Genomic DNA, 17955 nt, shown 5'->3' on the forward strand with positions numbered 1-17955 from the left:
AAGGGTCCTAATATGAATTGATAGATTCCATTATAAAATCCACATGAAATCTATTTCAATTGTCTACCAGTATGAACAATATCATCAAGAAAATGAGCCCTATACAGTGACACTGTTAGGGCTATGCTGAGTTAAGAACAATTTTATTATACACTATGTCATACTCGCAACAAAGAAAATATATTGGCAATGAATGACAATTGAAAGAAATTTATTTCATTCAGCCAAAGTGCTATATTTTTGAAGTGTTCTCTAGGTGAATGAGAAATATCAATTTTCAGTTTGATTTCTGAAAATTATTTTTACAAAATATATTTGTTATGATGGTTACCTTACAAACGTTATTTCAGAGGTGAAAACAATATGGTTTTTATGGCCATTAAATTATAAAAATATAAACTTTTTAACTTGTACCATTTTGATTCTGCACTGTTCCTGTTTTGCTAGTCTGGATCTTGCTGCTGTCTGCTTAATATAATCTTCTGTTAATCTGATGTACACTGGCTCAGGGCTTTGAAAAATGCCAAGGGAAAAAATGACTCACTCAGGATGGATTTGTACCTGCCCAACATTTTGTGTCCTACAATTTAAGACTTTATTCACATCATGCTATGGCTCTCCATTTAACACACAGTAGCCAGTAAAAGCTTCTGAAGTATGATTCCAATGTGGTATCATACTGCATAGGCATAAATTGGAATATATTAGCCCACAGGATCACATTGTAAAAAATACCTGTATGCGGTCCTATGGAATTGTGCAGTTTAATACACTGTTCCAAATGCCCCTTTTTAGAAAAATCAACATATTACAGTCACTCTGCTGGGTTTTGTGGATGAATAAAACTTTATAGATTTAGTGAATACACATTGAGCTTTTCTTGGTATTCACCCTAAGCAAAGATCACAAGCTAGACTAGGGATTAGATTGCATCACAAGTACGTGTCACTTGAATACACGCCACCTTTTTTAGAAATAACGGTAATTTAGCCATACTGAACTGGGATATTAAAGGGCTTTTCCGGGACAAAAGATGATGTGCTAAAAAATATATTTCAAACATTCATAGACTTTTCCCAATGTACAGTACGTACTGCAGTGATTCTGGAGAGTTTCCCCAGAAACACAGCCTGATAGTCTTCCTGTGACATTCTGGTTCAAGATGGTACCAAGCAGGGGTGGATTAAGGGTAGCCAGGGCCCGGGGCAGTTCAGACTCTGTGGGCCCCCCTCGTCACGTGACGGGGGTCACGAATCGTAGAGCCACACTCTACATAGAGAATAATGGGGCCTCCAGCACCGACCTCCACCCGCAGAGCCACACTCTACATAGAGAATAATGGGGCCTCCAGCACCGACCTCCACCCGCAGAGCCACACTCCACATAGAGAATAATGGGGCCTCCAGCACAGACCTCCACCCGCAGAGCCACACTCTACATAGAGAATAATGGGGCCTCCAGCACCGACCTCCACCCGCAGAGCCGCACTCCACATAGAGAATAATGGAGCCTCCAGCACCGACCTCCACCCGCAGAGCCGCACTCCACATAGAGAATAATGGAGCCACCGGCACCGACCTCCACCCGCAGAGCCACACTCCACATAGAGAATAATGGAGCCTCCAGCACCGACCTCCACCCGCAGAGCCGCACTCCACATAGAGAATAATGGAGCCTCCAGCACCGACCTCCACCCGCAGAGCCACACTCCACATAGAGAATAATGGGGCCTCCAGCACCGACCTCCACCCGCAGAGCCGCACTACACATAGAGAATAATGGAGCCTCCGGCACCGACCTCCACCCGCAGAGCCGCACTCCACATAGAGAATAATGGAGCCTCCAGCACCGATCTCCACCCGCAGAGCCGCACTCCACATACATGGCTGCTCTCAGTGCTCTGTGCTGTGCGCACAGGACCTGTGATGAGGTCACAGGAGGGGAGGAGACAGGGGTCACATGATCGGGGGCCCTGACACCTTACCTCCTGTGAGCTCATCACAAGCCTTTGCACGCTACCAGCAGCATCAGCGTTCACGCTACTTGTAGATGCTGCTGGTAGCAGAGCACATAATGCCGCCCCCACGGTCACTCACTTTTAGGTGGGGAGAAGATGGAGTGCCATTGCAGCAGCCAGCAGGAATGTGGTGGGGGCCCCCTTAGAAGCTCTTGTGGTGGGGGCCCCGGGGCTGAAGCCCCGCCTGCCCTGCCTATAATCCGGCCCTGCGCGGTGGCGGATTATAATGGGGCAATTTACTGGCCTGGGCTGTGGGCCCCTTAACCCCACTGGGCCCGGGGCAACTGCCCAAATTGACCTCATTATAATCCACCACTGGTACCAAGTATGTCTACACATTATACTTCTGGCCAGTGCTGGGACCAGCACATTACTAATCACGTACAAAGACTTCTTTACAAGTGGTATAGACCAGCTCTGGTTCAAAAGTCTATTATTTCAGAAGGTGGTCCTGCGGGTGATCCGGCCCCGGCACTATGGAAGTCTTGGAAGGGGTGTGTCTACAAGTGAGCTTCCATGTGGTAGTGACATTGCATCAATAAGGGTGGCCCGATGCAGAATAGTCAACAAGAGCACACTTGCATGCCGCTTTCTTCAATGTATGCTGGAGCACAGAGGGGCGATAACATCACTTGCTGTGAGGAGAACGCTAGAAACCAAGGGACATGTATGTCATTTTCAGCTGCACAACTACTGCACATAAAAAAAACTGGGTCCATGGTGGTGGCTTCCGGGGGCCAAGAGAGGACAAAATAACTGCCTGCAAGGTGTATGGGTGGTTTTGCAAACAAATTACAAAATGCTTTCTATGGTTACTTTATTTTGAAAATGAGGTCGAAAACCCTTTTAGTGATAGAAAAGAGGATGATGGTTATTTTCTGAAAATTGTAACCAACAGCCAGGGAACTGAAAGTTGCTAGGTAGTCTAACAGGAGTTCATATACATTATAATGTAAATGCAATTAATGCCAAAGTAAAATAATAATGATAATAGCAGCATTAGGAATAATAAATAAAATAAATGTATAAATTCTAGAAACAGGCATTTATGTTTTCATAAAAGGAATAAGGGAATTGTATGTCCTTTCTAGACCCAATATAAAAACACACTATATGTTTTTGAACAGTTTTTCTTCAGAAGCTTGGTAAAGTATCTGAACCACAGAAGAAGTTACAATGTGCTTTCACATGTCTGTAATTTGTGTATCAGTTTAACAAATCTGTTAACACTAAATACCATCAGGTCAGTTACAAAATACCTGACCTATTTTACGGATGAAGAAATGTTTACATTTGCAGCACATTTAATTGAAATAAAACTCTGTCTGTCAGATGACATTGTTAGCTTGATGTTACTCAGCTATAAATCATATTATGATTGTGTCTTGGCTACAACTTTTGAATCTGGCTAGAACTATTAGATAGCCTAAGGCTAATTAACTTATTACTGGACCTCCATGTAAGGGTATGTTCACACGCAGACTTTTTACTATGCTTATTTTTTGTAGCCAATACCTGCTCTCTTGCCAGTAAAAATGTTCTATTCAAACTGCTGGTGTTATTTAATTTACTTACACATATAGCGTCATTATTACCACAGTGATTTACAGTGTTGCTGCGCTTACACTGATTTTTTTTTTTTTTGCAGCATTTGTTTGGGTGCAGATTACATGCGTGTTTTGTCTACAGTACACGTTTAATAAAAATAGTTTTATTGACCACGTTTGTTGCATTTTTTTGCAGCTTTTTTTTTTCACTTTCTAATTCCTTTCTGTACCAGTAAAAAAGTGCTGCAAAAATGCTGAAAGAATTGATATGCAGCAAATTAAAAAAGAGCACTGCAGTGTTCAAATTCAGTCAGCAAAACAAGCATGTGCATGAGAACTCTGATGGTACTGGTAAAAATTGGTATTTTGAAAAATAGTTTAGTGGCTTTCAAAGGTGCAGGCTAAGCTTTCCAATTTTAGAAAGCTAGGAGACCTTCCTTGAAAAATTTGGGATATAAGAGTAGTGTGTTCAATTGTGAGGTTTGGTAGATGCACATGCGGTCTCAATGTTGGTCCATTTGATTTGGCAACCTAATGTTCCTAAGAACAGAGCGGGACAAAGTACTGTTGCTTGCTAATCTGCAAGGATGGGCTTCTGTGGGAGTGACTCAACGTGTGAAAGCTCAATTGCAGGTTCATATGCTGTGCATGGTCCCAATGAGGACTAGTGGATTGCAACAAGGTTTTCCTTTTGAAAGTATCACAGTTGGTGTACACTGGTCGACTCACTTGGGTATGTATAGGAAAAATATATATCTTTGTACCGTCTTAGCCAGTAGATAGAAAAATATTAAAATCTGAGAGTCCTCAGTGGTTGATACAGTTTAATGGCTAACTGAAAAGATGGTAACAAATTGCAAGCTTTCGAGACTACTCAGTTCCCTTCTGTGCCTGATGAAAGGACCTGAGTAGTCTCGAAAGCTTGCAATTTGTGACCATATTTTCAGTTAGCCATTAAAAGGTATCAATCAGTTTGAGCATGTATACAGTTTTTTCTTCAACTCTACCCACAAGTGTTCTATTGGGTTGAGGCCTGGGGACTGTGGGAGCAAATTCAGCACCTCTACTTCATTGTCATTGAACCATTTCTTCACCAATTTCAATGTATGCTGTAACAACCCTACTGGTATCGCTGCATGGCCTCCCATTCCCCACTCACCATCTTGCTCACTGCTCCAGGCCATGCTGTGATTTCTGTATACTGCCAGCTCCATGCTCTGTCCCTCTTTTCTCCTGTGTGCTGTGTTCATGTTTCCTAATTGTGTGTATAGCGGGGCGGCGCCTGAACTCTCTGCTTCTTATGGAGTCATGGAGCACCTGGCTAATGTGTCCCTGACCAATTACCTAGAGCCCTCTACTATTTAGGCCTGCCCCACCCACTGGAACATTGCCTGAGCAATGTCTAAACTCAGTTAGTGTCTTGCAGCTGAGTAAGCCAGGCCCTGTCCTATGTCTCGCTCTCTGGAGGCCACACTCCTAGCTTTGTCTTGTACCTGTCTGTCTGCCCTCCAAGAGGCTGAATATCTTGGTCTCTGTGCTATAGCTCCTGACCTTGTCTTGCCTAGTACCTCTGTCCGCCTTCCAGGAGGCAGTATATCCTGGTCCTTGAGGCTTTGTCCCTGTACCTTGTCTGAACTCTGTCCTACCCTGCCTCCTTGTCTTTGGCTTCTTTCCCTGCTCTGTCTTTCCTTGTGTCCTCCCTGTCTGTGCTCTGCACCCTTGCAGCTCTGTGTGCTCTGCACCCTTGCAGCTCCGCCTGCTCTGCACCATTGCAGCTCCGCCTGCTCCGCAGCCTTGCAGCTCTGCCTGCTCCGCACCCTTGCGGCTCCGCCTGCTCCGCACCCTTGCGGCTCCGTCTGCTCTGCACCCTTACAGCTCCTTCTGCTTCGCACTCCTTGCGGCTCCGCCTGCTCCACACTCCTGCGGCTCCGCCTACTCCGCACTCCTGCCTGTATCCATACCTGCTCCTCCCATGTGAACAGGGCCAAACCTGTCCCATCATATTCCATTCCTTCCGGCCAGTACACGCTCCTGCTGTGTGAACAAGTCCCTACCTGTTCCTTCGTACACCACACCTGCCTGCCTTGCCAGCCTGCCCTGTGTCTCCAAGTCATGCCTGCTTGCCCTGTGTCTCCAAGCCGTGCCTGCTTGCCCTGTGTCTCAGCCGTGCCTGCTTGCCCTGTGTCTTAGCCATGCCTGCTTGCCCTGTGTCTCAGCCGTGCCTGCCTGGGTTCCAGCTGTGCCTGCCATGCCTATCCGCCTGTCTGTCTGTAGAACCTGTCCAAGTGACTTGTCCCCGAGTGGGATCAGCAGCCACAGCCAGACACCACCCTGGAGTGGCACCCGGCAGCTACCTGCCGCACAAGCCTGACCTCACCATCAGAGGCTCCAGTGAAGACCGCGGTAGCTGTCGTAGTCTCGCCACTTCCAGGGTAGTCTGGTTTGTGGCACAATGGGGCCACAACCCCCCGGCTCGTGCCAATCAGCCAAGGCGCAAGCGTGACATATGCTTTCTTTTGTTGTCCTGCTGGAATACTATTTTGTCTTTTTCATACCCAGCATTTGAGTCTATGAAGTAACTCATCTTGTAGGATACTCACATATAGCTCAGCATTGAGACCACCATCGATCCTGGTCAAGTATCCAATGCCTTTGGCTGTAAAACAACCCCATATCATCAGACCTCATTCACCGAATTTGACAGGTCCTTCAATTTCTTGATTCGTTAGCCCCTTTCTCCCTTGTTTCTTTCAGTCTTATTTGCACCCATACTAGCCTAGTCTATTATTTTTTTTCACATCTCTCCAAATCACCAGTTTCCAATCTTCTGCTGTCCACTTTTTGTACCTTTTTTTTCAAACTTGAGCAGACGCTTCTTCCGTTGTTGTGCCAGAACTGACAGACCTTGTGATGAACCAGCTTGATGACTCTGACATTATGCCTGGATGTCCACCTCTTGGCTTTTGAATGGATGGACAGACTTCATTTCTTATTCTTACAAATGTCACGGTTTTGCATGATGCAGTTTGGCAATTTTCTTGGCCAAGAGACTGCTATCGATGAGCCGGATGATGCTATTTCTCTTTTCTTGGAAAATCTTCATGGCTGCTCCTTGATTCAAACCAGTAACTTTTCGCTTGGGAATCATACTAATAACACACTGAACTACTAGGGAATGTGAGAGCAGGTTGTATTTTGTAGTATTCAGGAAGAAACAGTTTTTCCACCTCCAGGAGCAAAACAGTAAAAGTGCAGAAACATGACAAGAATCTGCATAACTAATCATATGCTAAATAGTTTCAAATCAAATGTATGTATGATATAGCCAAGATGATTGTCTACAAAATGATGGTAGTCTCACCTTCAAAGCAGTAGTGGATGGTGAGATATGGAGCCTGAAAGTCAAAAGTTCAAAACATTGTTACACTTCAGTGTATTACATGATTATAGGGGCAACCTTCCTCTTCTGAGCTGGTGCTTTGTAAAGAACAGTAATTTGCTTTACAGTAGCCACATACACAATGGGAAAATTATGTTTGACTCATTGACATATATGAATGTATTTTGGATCAAGAGGTGAACTGTGATCTTCACCAACTGTGGAAAGTGTATCCTGTGTTGTCTGTCTCTGGCTTTTTTTTTCTATAGAGTTGTTACTTCTGGGATGATGTCGTAGAGAAAAATAATAAAAATCCATAAAGACATCTCCGGAAAGGGGACATATCATCCTCAAATTGAACAAAAGGGATTAATTATAACAGGGGAAGTGAAAAAAGAGCTGTAAATTCAACCTCCATTGTAGTAAGATCTCCTGCTGTTAACCGGTAACCACAGCAGAAATTTGCTGAGAACCAGCCACCAAAACTAAGATTCCTATACTCAGAGGTGGAGAACTACACTTCCAAGGCAATTACTTCCTCTGTTAAAAGGACTTGTTTCGGACACTCAAGCCAGTGGTCAGTGATGAATATTGGGATTTGCATATATCTGATATTTATGGGAGATATACACTACCGTTCAAAAGTTTGGGGTCACCCAGACAATTTTGTGTTTTCCATGAAAACTCATACTTTTATTAATCAAATGAGTTGCAAAATGAATTTAAAATCTAGTCTAGACATTGACAAGGGTCGAAAAAAGATTTTTATTTGAAATTATAATTTTCTCCTTCAAACTTTGCATTCGTCAAAGAATGCTCACTTTGCAGCAATTACAGCATTGCAGACCTTTGGCATTCTAGCTGTTAATTTGCTGAGGTAATCTGGAGAAATTTCACCCCATGCTTCCAAAAGCCCCTCCCACAAGTTGGTTTGGCTTGAAGGGCACTTTTTGCGTACCATACGGTCAAGCTGCTCCCACAACAGCTCAATGGGGTTGAGATCTGGTGACTTCGCTTGCCACTCCATTACAGATAGAATACCAGCTGCCTGCTTCTTCCCTAAATAGTTCTTGCATAATTTGGAGGTGTGCTTTGGGTCTCTGTCGTGTTGTAGGATGAAATTGGCTCCAATCAAGTGCTGTCCACAGGGTATGGCATGGCGTTGCAAAATGGAGTGATAGCCTTCCTTATTCAAAATCCCTTTTACCTTGTACAACTCTCCCACTTTACCAGCACCAAAGCAACCCCAGACCATCACATTACTTCCACCATGCTTGACAGATGGCGTCAGGCACTCTTCCAGCATCTTTTCAGTTGTTGTGCATCTCACAAATGTTCTTCTGAGTGATCCAAACACCTCAAACTTGGATTCGTCTGTCCATAACACTTTTTTCCAATCTTCCTCTGTCCAATGTCTGTGTTCTTTTGCCCATATGATATGGCTTTTTCTTTGTCACTCTGCCCTGAAGGCCAGCATTCCAGAGTCGCCTCTTCACTGTAGACGCTGACAATGGCGTTTTGTGTTTACTATTTAATGAAGCTGCTAGTTGAGGACCTGTAAGGTGTCAACTTCTCAAACTACAGACACTAATGTACTTGTCTTGTTGCTCAGTTGTGCAGCGGGGCCTCCCACTTCTCTTTCTACTCTGGTTAGAGCCTGTTTGTGTTAATCTCTGAAGGGAGTAGTACACACCTGTGGCGCCCCCAAGAGTATGGTCACCACAGTGGCATTACCTTCCTCCTAGGGAGTGTGATGTCATGCTTGGAAGCAAAGAAAGGGTCTCTCTATCAGACAAATACAGAACACAGCACAGTTCCCACTCCAGGCCAGCAGAGGGAGCTCTGAACCAAACTGGGGAAGGAGCTGCTCTCTGGGGGCCAGGAAAGGGAAGCTGAAGGAGTTCTGTGGAGAGGGAAAAGAGTGCAGACGTGGAGAGAGGAGCTGGAGGACTGAGCAGAATTCAGGCTCACTTCTAGCTGTAGCGCATGGTCCGGAGTCCGGTATCCGAGGTTGTATGGATGCTGACGGTCCTGCAGCAGAAACCGGAAGAACAAGAGGCTGTAAATGCTCTGTTCCCAGCTAATGTGAAGCAAAAAAAATAGCGGACTACAGGAGCGCTAAAGGACAGGCACAAACCAGAGAAAAGGGTAAAAAACAACTTTTATTCTCCAATACCCACAACGCGTTCCTACGGTCACAGCCGTCTTCCTCAGGTTGGAATAAGCCGGTGTGAGATGGACTGACCAGGAGAGCGGAGGTTGCTGACAGCCACGTGCAGTGCCCTTCTGGGCTGCGAGGACACGCTCCCTAACTACCATTTACGTTCACACCGTGGTTGTGCAAGGGTGGCACAACCCTGCAAGGTGAGCACCTTATTGATTTAGTTAGGAAAGCAACTTAATACAGGTACACTCATTGCGCCTCTCTTTGCATTTTATTTTTCTGTTCCCAGCTAAAACTCGGAGGCACAGCAGCAACTTGTGTGAGCCAGAAAAAGGAGGCTATGGCTGTCTGCCATACGAGGGGAGTTCTAAAGAGAGCAAGCAAGGGGAACTTCAATGTAACTCAGTACTGCAAGTGCCTCAGATAAGCGCTAGAAAGGAGACTACACAACCCACCTGCATAGAGAGATTCCTAAGTTGCTTCCAGGCTAATCAACTCCTGTTCCATCTGTAATCTGTATTCTGGACTGCACTCACAAAGCACAGTAAAGGTAAATGAAACTGCACCCTGTTGTGTCATTGCCTTCTTCCTGCAACCCCTTCAGCACTGCTACATCTCTGTGCCTAACACTGCACCCTCTTCCTCAACACATATTACTACTGCCCTGGGACTACAGCTCTACCTGTGGGGAGCTCTTACATCTTGCTGCCTTATACCATCTGTCCCAGAGGATCTGCCTGCAACGTCGGCTTAACCCCTTCATTGCCGAGCACCACAGGTGGCGTCACGTATCATCCACCTATAAACTTTATTCAGCTACATTTCACCCCTTTTGCATGGACGCCCAGGGCCACGGACCGGGTCACCGCCACCGTGACACATCTCTCTGAGACACCGGCCCGGTACCGAGTACCCCACTGCCCTGGCATGCCAGAGACTGTGTTGTGTGCCGTGGACTTGTTGTGCAGTTGCCGCCATTACCCCGCTACTTGGCGTGTGCGGGAAGCTAACGGGGGTGCCGCATGGGCGGAGCCTGCCAGAGAGCGCGAAAAGTGAGGTGCTGCGCGGGAAGAGACCAGCGGGCGGGAAGTGAGGAGCAGAGGTCTGCAGTACCAGCATCCCCCGATCATCCAGCCTGCGGAGCGGCGACCAGTAAGCTAGCGCAACACAGGGCCTGGCCAACATTTACTACGGGGTGAAGAGAATGTCTCAGGCAAGAGAAGATGCAGCGGTGAACGCCACCGCACCCCCCCACAGCGCCGCAAGATGCAGGGGCAAGTGCAGCTGCGCTCCAATGGCAGCGCAAGAACCAGCGCCCACTGCAGCAGTCCCCATAATGCCGCTGTCCATGCCCTATATACCGGGAGTGGCCTGGTTATCGCAGTGCTCAGGGGAGTCACATACCCTGAGTGAATTCAAAGAGAGACTGTGCAGTTTGTTTGAAGTGTATCCTCTGTCTGAAAGCCAAAAATTAAACATCTTTATTGGGCAGCTAACTGGTGCAGCGCAAAGAGAAGCAAAGTCCTGGCAGGACACTGATAAAGAGACTGTTAAAAAGATTCTGGCTAAGCTAAGAAGCACCTTTGACACCAGCATTGCAGCTGAAATAAAAATGAGATTCTTTAGGTGTAAGCAGAGAGTGCAGGACAGTATACGGGACTATGCTCTTAACCTGCAGGAGGCGCTGCAAGCCATAAAGCAGATTGACCCAGACAGGGTGAAAGATGGAGACAGGTTGTTAAAGGAGCAATTTATTGAGGGACTCCTATCCAGTACCCACAGAGCACAGCTGCGCATCAAAGCCCTACAAAACCCTGATCTAGACTTTGCAGACTTTAAAGACAGGGCTATCCGGGTGCTGCATGAACCAAATGTCAGCCGTCCAGCGCCCGCTAGGCGTCCAGCAATTACACACCACCAAGAAGCAGCATCTTTCCCTCAGAGCCCTGTGGAGGCTGCCGCACAGACTCTGGATAATGATCCATCTACAGAACTGCGCCTTCAGGTCCAAGAGCTGACCAAAAATATGGCTGCACTTGCCAAAACTGTGCAGCCCATGCAGGTGTCCTCAAAGGAGAAGATCCAGCTGGCATCCAGTCCAGAGGATGTCCCGTGGCTACGGAAGAAGAGGATCCCGCCACTCCGAGGGAGACACAACGATCGCTATGACCAGGACGGACGTCCCATCTGTCGTCACTGCCGCAAAGCAGGCCACATCGCAAGATTCTGTTATTTAAACGAGCAACCCCTGGGGCAGAAGGCCAACCCCCAGGAGTAGGACCACAAGGCCCAAAGAACTGGCGAGCCAAGTATGTTGTAGGGCGACCGGTCCTCCCAGTGGTGATTGACAGCATCCCCATGAACGCTTTGCTGGACACTGGCTCTCAGGTGACAACTATGCCATATATCCTTTACAAACGGTATTGGGCTGACTCTGAACTTACTAGCAGCCCAAGTGATGAGATGACAGTAGTTGCCAGCAATGGTCAGTCTTTACCGCAAGTAGGATGTAAAGAGATTACCATTAAGGTGGGGCGAGTGGAGTTAAAATATCAAGGTCTGATAGTTGAAGACATTGATCGACGAGAATGTAACCCAATGATGACCTTAGGTACTAATGTGATTGAAAATTGTCTTGCCGAGGTTATTGTTTTGTTGCAACAGGTAGCTGAGACTGCTGGTTCCAGTGAGCATCGAGTCCTGCAGAAGTAGATCAAGGCCCTGATGCAAAGACAGCAGGTAGAACTGTCTGGCAGAGAAATTGGCAGCCTCAGAGTGAGTGATTCTTTCCTCATTGCGATACCCTCCAGATGTGAAATGCTAGTTTGGTGTCGGGCAGCCATAGGCCTCAGAGGAAAAGATTACCAAGCATTGGTAGAGCCAGTGTACTCTGATAGCCGGCCCACTGTCCTGACAGCCAGAGGGGTAGTTGATGTCTGCAAAGGGAGAGTACCTGTATGCCTCTTGAATTGTGGGGAAGAGAAGGCTACAATACCTCGGCATACCACAGCTGCTAAGCTGTTTACTGTCAGTAACAACGCAATACAGGCAGCAGAGCCCTTGGTCTCATCCAACCAGGCAGGGGACAATGGCTCTGTAAAGCAGCTGGAGGAGTGGTGTCAGCATCTGCATGTGGGAATTGACTCCACCCCTTCATACCAAAAGAATGGGGTTTACCGAGTGGCTCAGGAAATAAGAATTGTGGTATACATAATGTGTATGGGGCCAAAAAGTGCCACAATAAATCACATGGCAGATAGAATAAGCCAATACACATACACATAGGGGACAATTGATGAAGACAACTGCAATCACAGAATTCAAATATAAGAGAACGAAAGGCCAGCAGTCAAAATGTCATATAAAATGCAATATTTTATTAATCATATATGTAATATAATGAGACATAGGTACATGAAAGAGGGGGGGGAAGGACACACAAATGGCTGAAAAGAGGGCCTAGTATGGCACCCTCATCTCCCAGGAATACAATCCCATGTGGTCATACCGCAAGACAATACATATAAGAGTCATATATCATTAAGTAATTGTAATATATATCTACATACTGAACCGAGACTCAAAGAGCTCACTGTTAATAAAGGTATCTAGAACAAATGTTCATAATGACTAGACCTACAAGGGGTCTGTAGTATTACCTGGATAGAGTGGGGGTAAACCATGCAGCGGCCGGACACCGACGCGCGTTTCGGAGCGTACTGCTCCTTCCTCAGGGGGCGTGGCTGGCAACGTCACTGTGTAATGTTTATATCGTGCCAGAACAAAGACTATTGGATGCGCCGCCTGGCTGTCATGTCCGAGGCAGCGCCCCCTCCCGATGAAACGGAAACACGCGGGCCCCACGTGATCCGAGACGTCAGAGAGAGGGAACAGCCATCGGGCCGACCAGTCGGCATTTGCGCATGACAGGAAGTGCAATATCCACCATTTTGGAAAAGGGAATATAGAAGCGGATGGGTACAAAATAACTATACAAAACATATAATAGAACATAATTATGAAACAAATATCAAAGGACACATATGCGGAAGTGTTCATAATCAAAACTTGGACTGGTCTACAAAACGTGGAGAGGAAAACACTTTACATCTAAGTCGATGTGTAACAATAAAGAGACACCATATAGCAACCACATGTAACGTTATATAACAGTACCAGTAAGATAATTTAGACATAATAATATCCAAAATGTGTACTGAATATAGTGCACCTGTATAATTATTTAATGGTATATATATATATAAATAGTTGATCAGCATAGGACAAAGGGGCACCATAAGATATAATAACAAATATATGTGGGAACCCTGCTTGAAAGATATATGAAGGAAATAGGGGCATACCACAAAAAACTCACATGTGACACAATATTGTCCCAAGTGAGCATGTCCATACTGGCACATATATAGTGCGACACGCACGTCGTTACATGTGCATACATGGCATATACACATCTGGACACAATAAATGTCCCAAAAGGGACCCAACTATAAGGGGCAATAGTTATACATGGACATAAATATAACCACGCAAAATTAAACAAAACATATAACATAAAAAATTCCGATGTAAATGTCCATGTGGCAAACTGCATCAGCCACCCAGATGAACAAGTGTCTTCACGTGAAAGAATCTTCATTAGTTCTACTCCATCCATTTCAACATCTTGCTATTGAAGACTTCCTCCAAAGATAGCATAGTGAACAATCCAATAGTGAATGGAATATGTCTGAATATTAAAAAAGATTTAAATCTGTTTGCTAGATCCCTATTGTTTAAAAGACATTTTTTCAATAATGATCTATACCATCTTTTCCCCACAGAGGAAGAACAGGAGGCAATAAGAACTCTTGAGGAACTAGCGGCTGAACATGATGATGACCACGGTAAGATCCCTGCATCCATTCGACCACGTTCGACAAGGTTTCCCCCCCTCACATCGTGTCCAAGCATTGATCTATTTGTACGGGTGGTAACTGAGGATTTTGGAAAAATCCCTAAGTTTGGCAGAGGTGATAATTTGACTGGGGAAGAGAGGATGAGGTTAAATTACCTTAGAAATTTGACGGATGCGGTGTTGAAGCCGGCCGATAAAGGTGGTAATGTGGTGATCTGGCCTACACAAATGTATGAGAGGGAGGTATTCCGGCAGCTGGACAATCCAGTTTGCTATAGAAAACTCACCTATAACCCCCTCTCGGCATTTGTTGCCAAATTAGATACTATTCTTGATAAAGCCATGTCCGATGGCACTATCACCAAACAGCTGGCTTCCTCACTCACCGTCAAAGAACCCACTATTTCTACATTCTACCTCTTGCCTGAAATTCATAAGAACATCAATTGTCCACCCGGTAGACCTATAGTATCGGGGAGGGGGAACTTTCTCGAAAATGTTAATAAATGGATCGACCATCTTCTTCAGCCTCTGGTCACCAGCTTACCCTCCTTCCTCAAAGACACAGGTGATCTATTGCGTAAGGTCGACGGACTATGTCTGGAGAGTGACACTCTTCTGGCTTCAGTGGATGTTGAGTCCCTATATACGAGCATCAGACATCTGGATGGCCTGCGGGCAGTCCAGTTTTTTCTCAGCACATCCACGATCCCGTTGGGTCTCAGAGACCTCATCCTGGAGCTATTAGAGTTCACTCTCACGCACAATTTTTTTGTGTTCAAGGGGTCGTTTTACCTGCAGCTCCAGGGGACTGCCATGGGGGCGGCCTTTGCGCCATCCTATGCCAACCTCTTCCTGGGGCTGTGGGAGAGGGACCTCTTCCTGTCTGATGGACAGGGGTCGATTGACCGTGTTCCATTTTGGGCGCGCTATATCGACGATATCTTGTTCCTCTGGCAGGGTAGTTCCGTCGACCTTATGGAATTTGTGTCTGTTCTGAACCTCAATGATTTTAACATCAAACTTACCTTGACATGGGATTCATCCAAAATTAACTTTCTTGATGTTACTATCAAGAAAGATGTGGATGGGGTTATTCAAACAGATATCTACCGCAAGGATACAGCCACTAACTCTCTCCTCCACGCCTCCTCTTGCCATCCGGATCATCTCATTAAGGCTATTCCTGTGGGTCAGTTCTTGCGGTTACGTCGAATATGCTCTTCAGATAGTGATTTTCATATGAGAGCTAAAGATTTACAAGCACGTTTCTTGTCACGCGGATATAGCAAACGCTGTGTCAAGAAAGCTTATCAACGCGCGAGATATTCGACTCGTAATGATCTTCTCTACAGGAATACATTAGTTAAGACACGTAAAAATGAGAACACTGTGAGGTTTATTACCTCGTTTCATCCGTCTCATGAGATGGTCCGCACGGCATTGAGGAAGGCGTGGCCGATTTTACAGGCTGATCCTATCTTAGCTAAAATTATTCCTAAGTTTCCTTCTATTACATTAAGGCGGGCCAGCAATTTACGAGACAAACTTGTGACTAGTCACTATGTCCATCGTCCGATGCCCACTTTCTTGGATGCGTTTTCAACTGGGCATGGTTGTTCGCCATGTGGGAGGTGTGTGGCTTGTCCAAACATTGAACAGTGTAATTTGTTTGTTAACCATGATGGTACAAAAACATTCAAGATCAAGAGTCGGATATCATGCATCTCTCGATACGTGATATACCATGCTACGTGTCCCTGTGGACTAATTTATGTGGGTATGACCACGAGGCAGCTGAAAGTCCGTACAAGGGAACATGTACTAGGTATACAGGCTGCTCTGTCTTGCACCGATGACTCCCTTCTAAAAACATTGCCTAGACATTTTAAAGAATTTCACCAGTGTAACTCTGCATTACTTAGAGTTCAGGGTATTGATTCTCTTAAAATAAACATAAGGGGTGGCAAATTGTCTGGTCGCCTAGCTCAACTTGAAACTCGGTGGATATGGAGACTGGGCACTATGCAACCAAACGGTCTTAATGAGAACATATCCTTTGCTCCATTTCTATAGTTCCCGCTTGCTGAACATTTGATTTATCACTGTGGCTTTTTAGTTTTCCTATTACTCTATTTTATTGGTTTTAATTTTTCCCTTTATAATATTCAGACATATTCCATTCACTATTGGATTGTTCACTATGCTATCTTTGGAGGAAGTCTTCAATAGCAAGATGTTGAAATGGATGGAGTAGAACTAATGAAGATTCTTTCACGTGAAGACACTTGTTCATCTGGGTGGCTGATGCAGTTTGCCACATGGACATTTACATCGGAATTTTTTATGTTATATGTTTTGTTTAATTTTGCGTGGTTATATTTATGTCCATGTATAACTATTGCCCCTTATAGTTGGGTCCCTTTTGGGACATTTATTGTGTCCAGATGTGTATATGCCATGTATGCACATGTAACGACGTGCGTGTCGCACTATATATGTGCCAGTATGGACATGCTCACTTGGGACAATATTGTGTCACATGTGAGTTTTTTGTAGTATGCCCCTATTTCCTTCATATATCTTTCAAGCAGGGTTCCCACATATATTTGTTATTATATCTTATGGTGCCCCTTTGTCCTATGCTGATCAACTATTTATATATATATACCATTAAATAATTATACAGGTGCACTATATTCAGTACACATTTTGGATATTATTATGTCTAAATTATCTTACTGGTACTGTTATATAACGTTACATGTGGTTGCTATATGGTGTCTCTTTATTGTTACACATCGACTTAGATGTAAAGTGTTTTCCTCTCCACGTTTTGTAGACCAGTCCAAGTTTTGATTATGAACACTTCCGCATATGTGTCCTTTGATATTTGTTTCATAATTATGTTCTATTATATGTTTTGTATAGTTATTTTGTACCCATCCGCTTCTATATTCCCTTTTCCAAAATGGTGGATATTGCACTTCCTGTCATGCGCAAATGCCGACTGGTCGGCCCGATGGCTGTTCCCTCTCTCTGACGTCTCGGATCACGTGGGGCCCGCGTGTTTCCGTTTCATCGGGAGGGGGCGCTGCCTCGGACATGACAGCCAGGCGGCGCATCCAATAGTCTTTGTTCTGGCACGATATAAACATTACACAGTGACGTTGCCAGCCACGCCCCCTGAGGAAGGAGCAGTACGCTCCGAAACGCGCGTCGGGGTCCGGCCGCTGCATGGTTTACCCCCACTCTATCCAGGTAATACTACAGACCCCTTGTAGGTCTAGTCATTATGAACATTTGTTCTAGATACCTTTATTAACAGTGAGCTCTTTGAGTCTCGGTTCAGTATGTAGATATATATTACAATTACTTAATGATATATGACTCTTATATGTATTGTCTTGCGGTATGACCACATGGGATTGTATTCCTGGGAGATGAGGGTGCCATACTAGGCCCTCTTTTCAGCCATTTGTGTGTCCTTTTCCCCCCCTCTTTCATGTACCTATGTCTCATTATATTACATATATGATTAATAAAATATTGCATTTTATATGACATTTTGACTGCTGGCCTTTCGTTCTCTTATATTTGAATCGAGTGGCTCAGGAGTATGAGTGGGTATTCAGCAAACACCCTCTAGACTTTGGGAAGGCAAAATGGGTTCAACACCATATCCCCACTGGAGATCATCCACCCATTAAAGAAAGGTACCGGCCTATACCCCCAACACAATATCAATGTGCACAAGTATGTTGCGGGAAATGAAGGAAGCTGGGGAGATCAGAGATAGTTGTAGTCCCTGGGCAGCACCAATAGTCTTTGTGAAAAAGAAAGATGGTACCATGAGAATGTGTGTTGATTACCGAAAAATTAACAGCATTACACATAAGGATGCCTACCCATTACAAAGAATTGAAGAGT

General features: G+C 45.1%; 1 long non-coding RNA gene across 1 annotated transcript in view; it reads left to right on the forward strand.

Moving 5' to 3' along the window:
- Positions 1–17589, forward strand: part of LOC141092750 (uncharacterized) — a 32701-nt gene extending 15112 nt beyond the window's left edge. Inside the window, exons 2-3 of the long non-coding RNA XR_012232892.1 lie at positions 13952–14014; positions 16198–17589. This is a non-coding gene — a long non-coding RNA (uncharacterized lncRNA). The remainder of the gene's footprint in view (positions 1–13951; positions 14015–16197) is intronic.
- Positions 17590–17955: the final 366 nt, after the last annotated feature.

Source organism: Dendrobates tinctorius, unplaced genomic scaffold (genome assembly GCF_039654945.1).
Source record: "Dendrobates tinctorius isolate UK_male_01 unplaced genomic scaffold, ASM3965494v1 ptg000060l, whole genome shotgun sequence".
Lineage (NCBI taxonomy): Eukaryota > Metazoa > Chordata > Amphibia > Anura > Dendrobatidae > Dendrobates > Dendrobates tinctorius.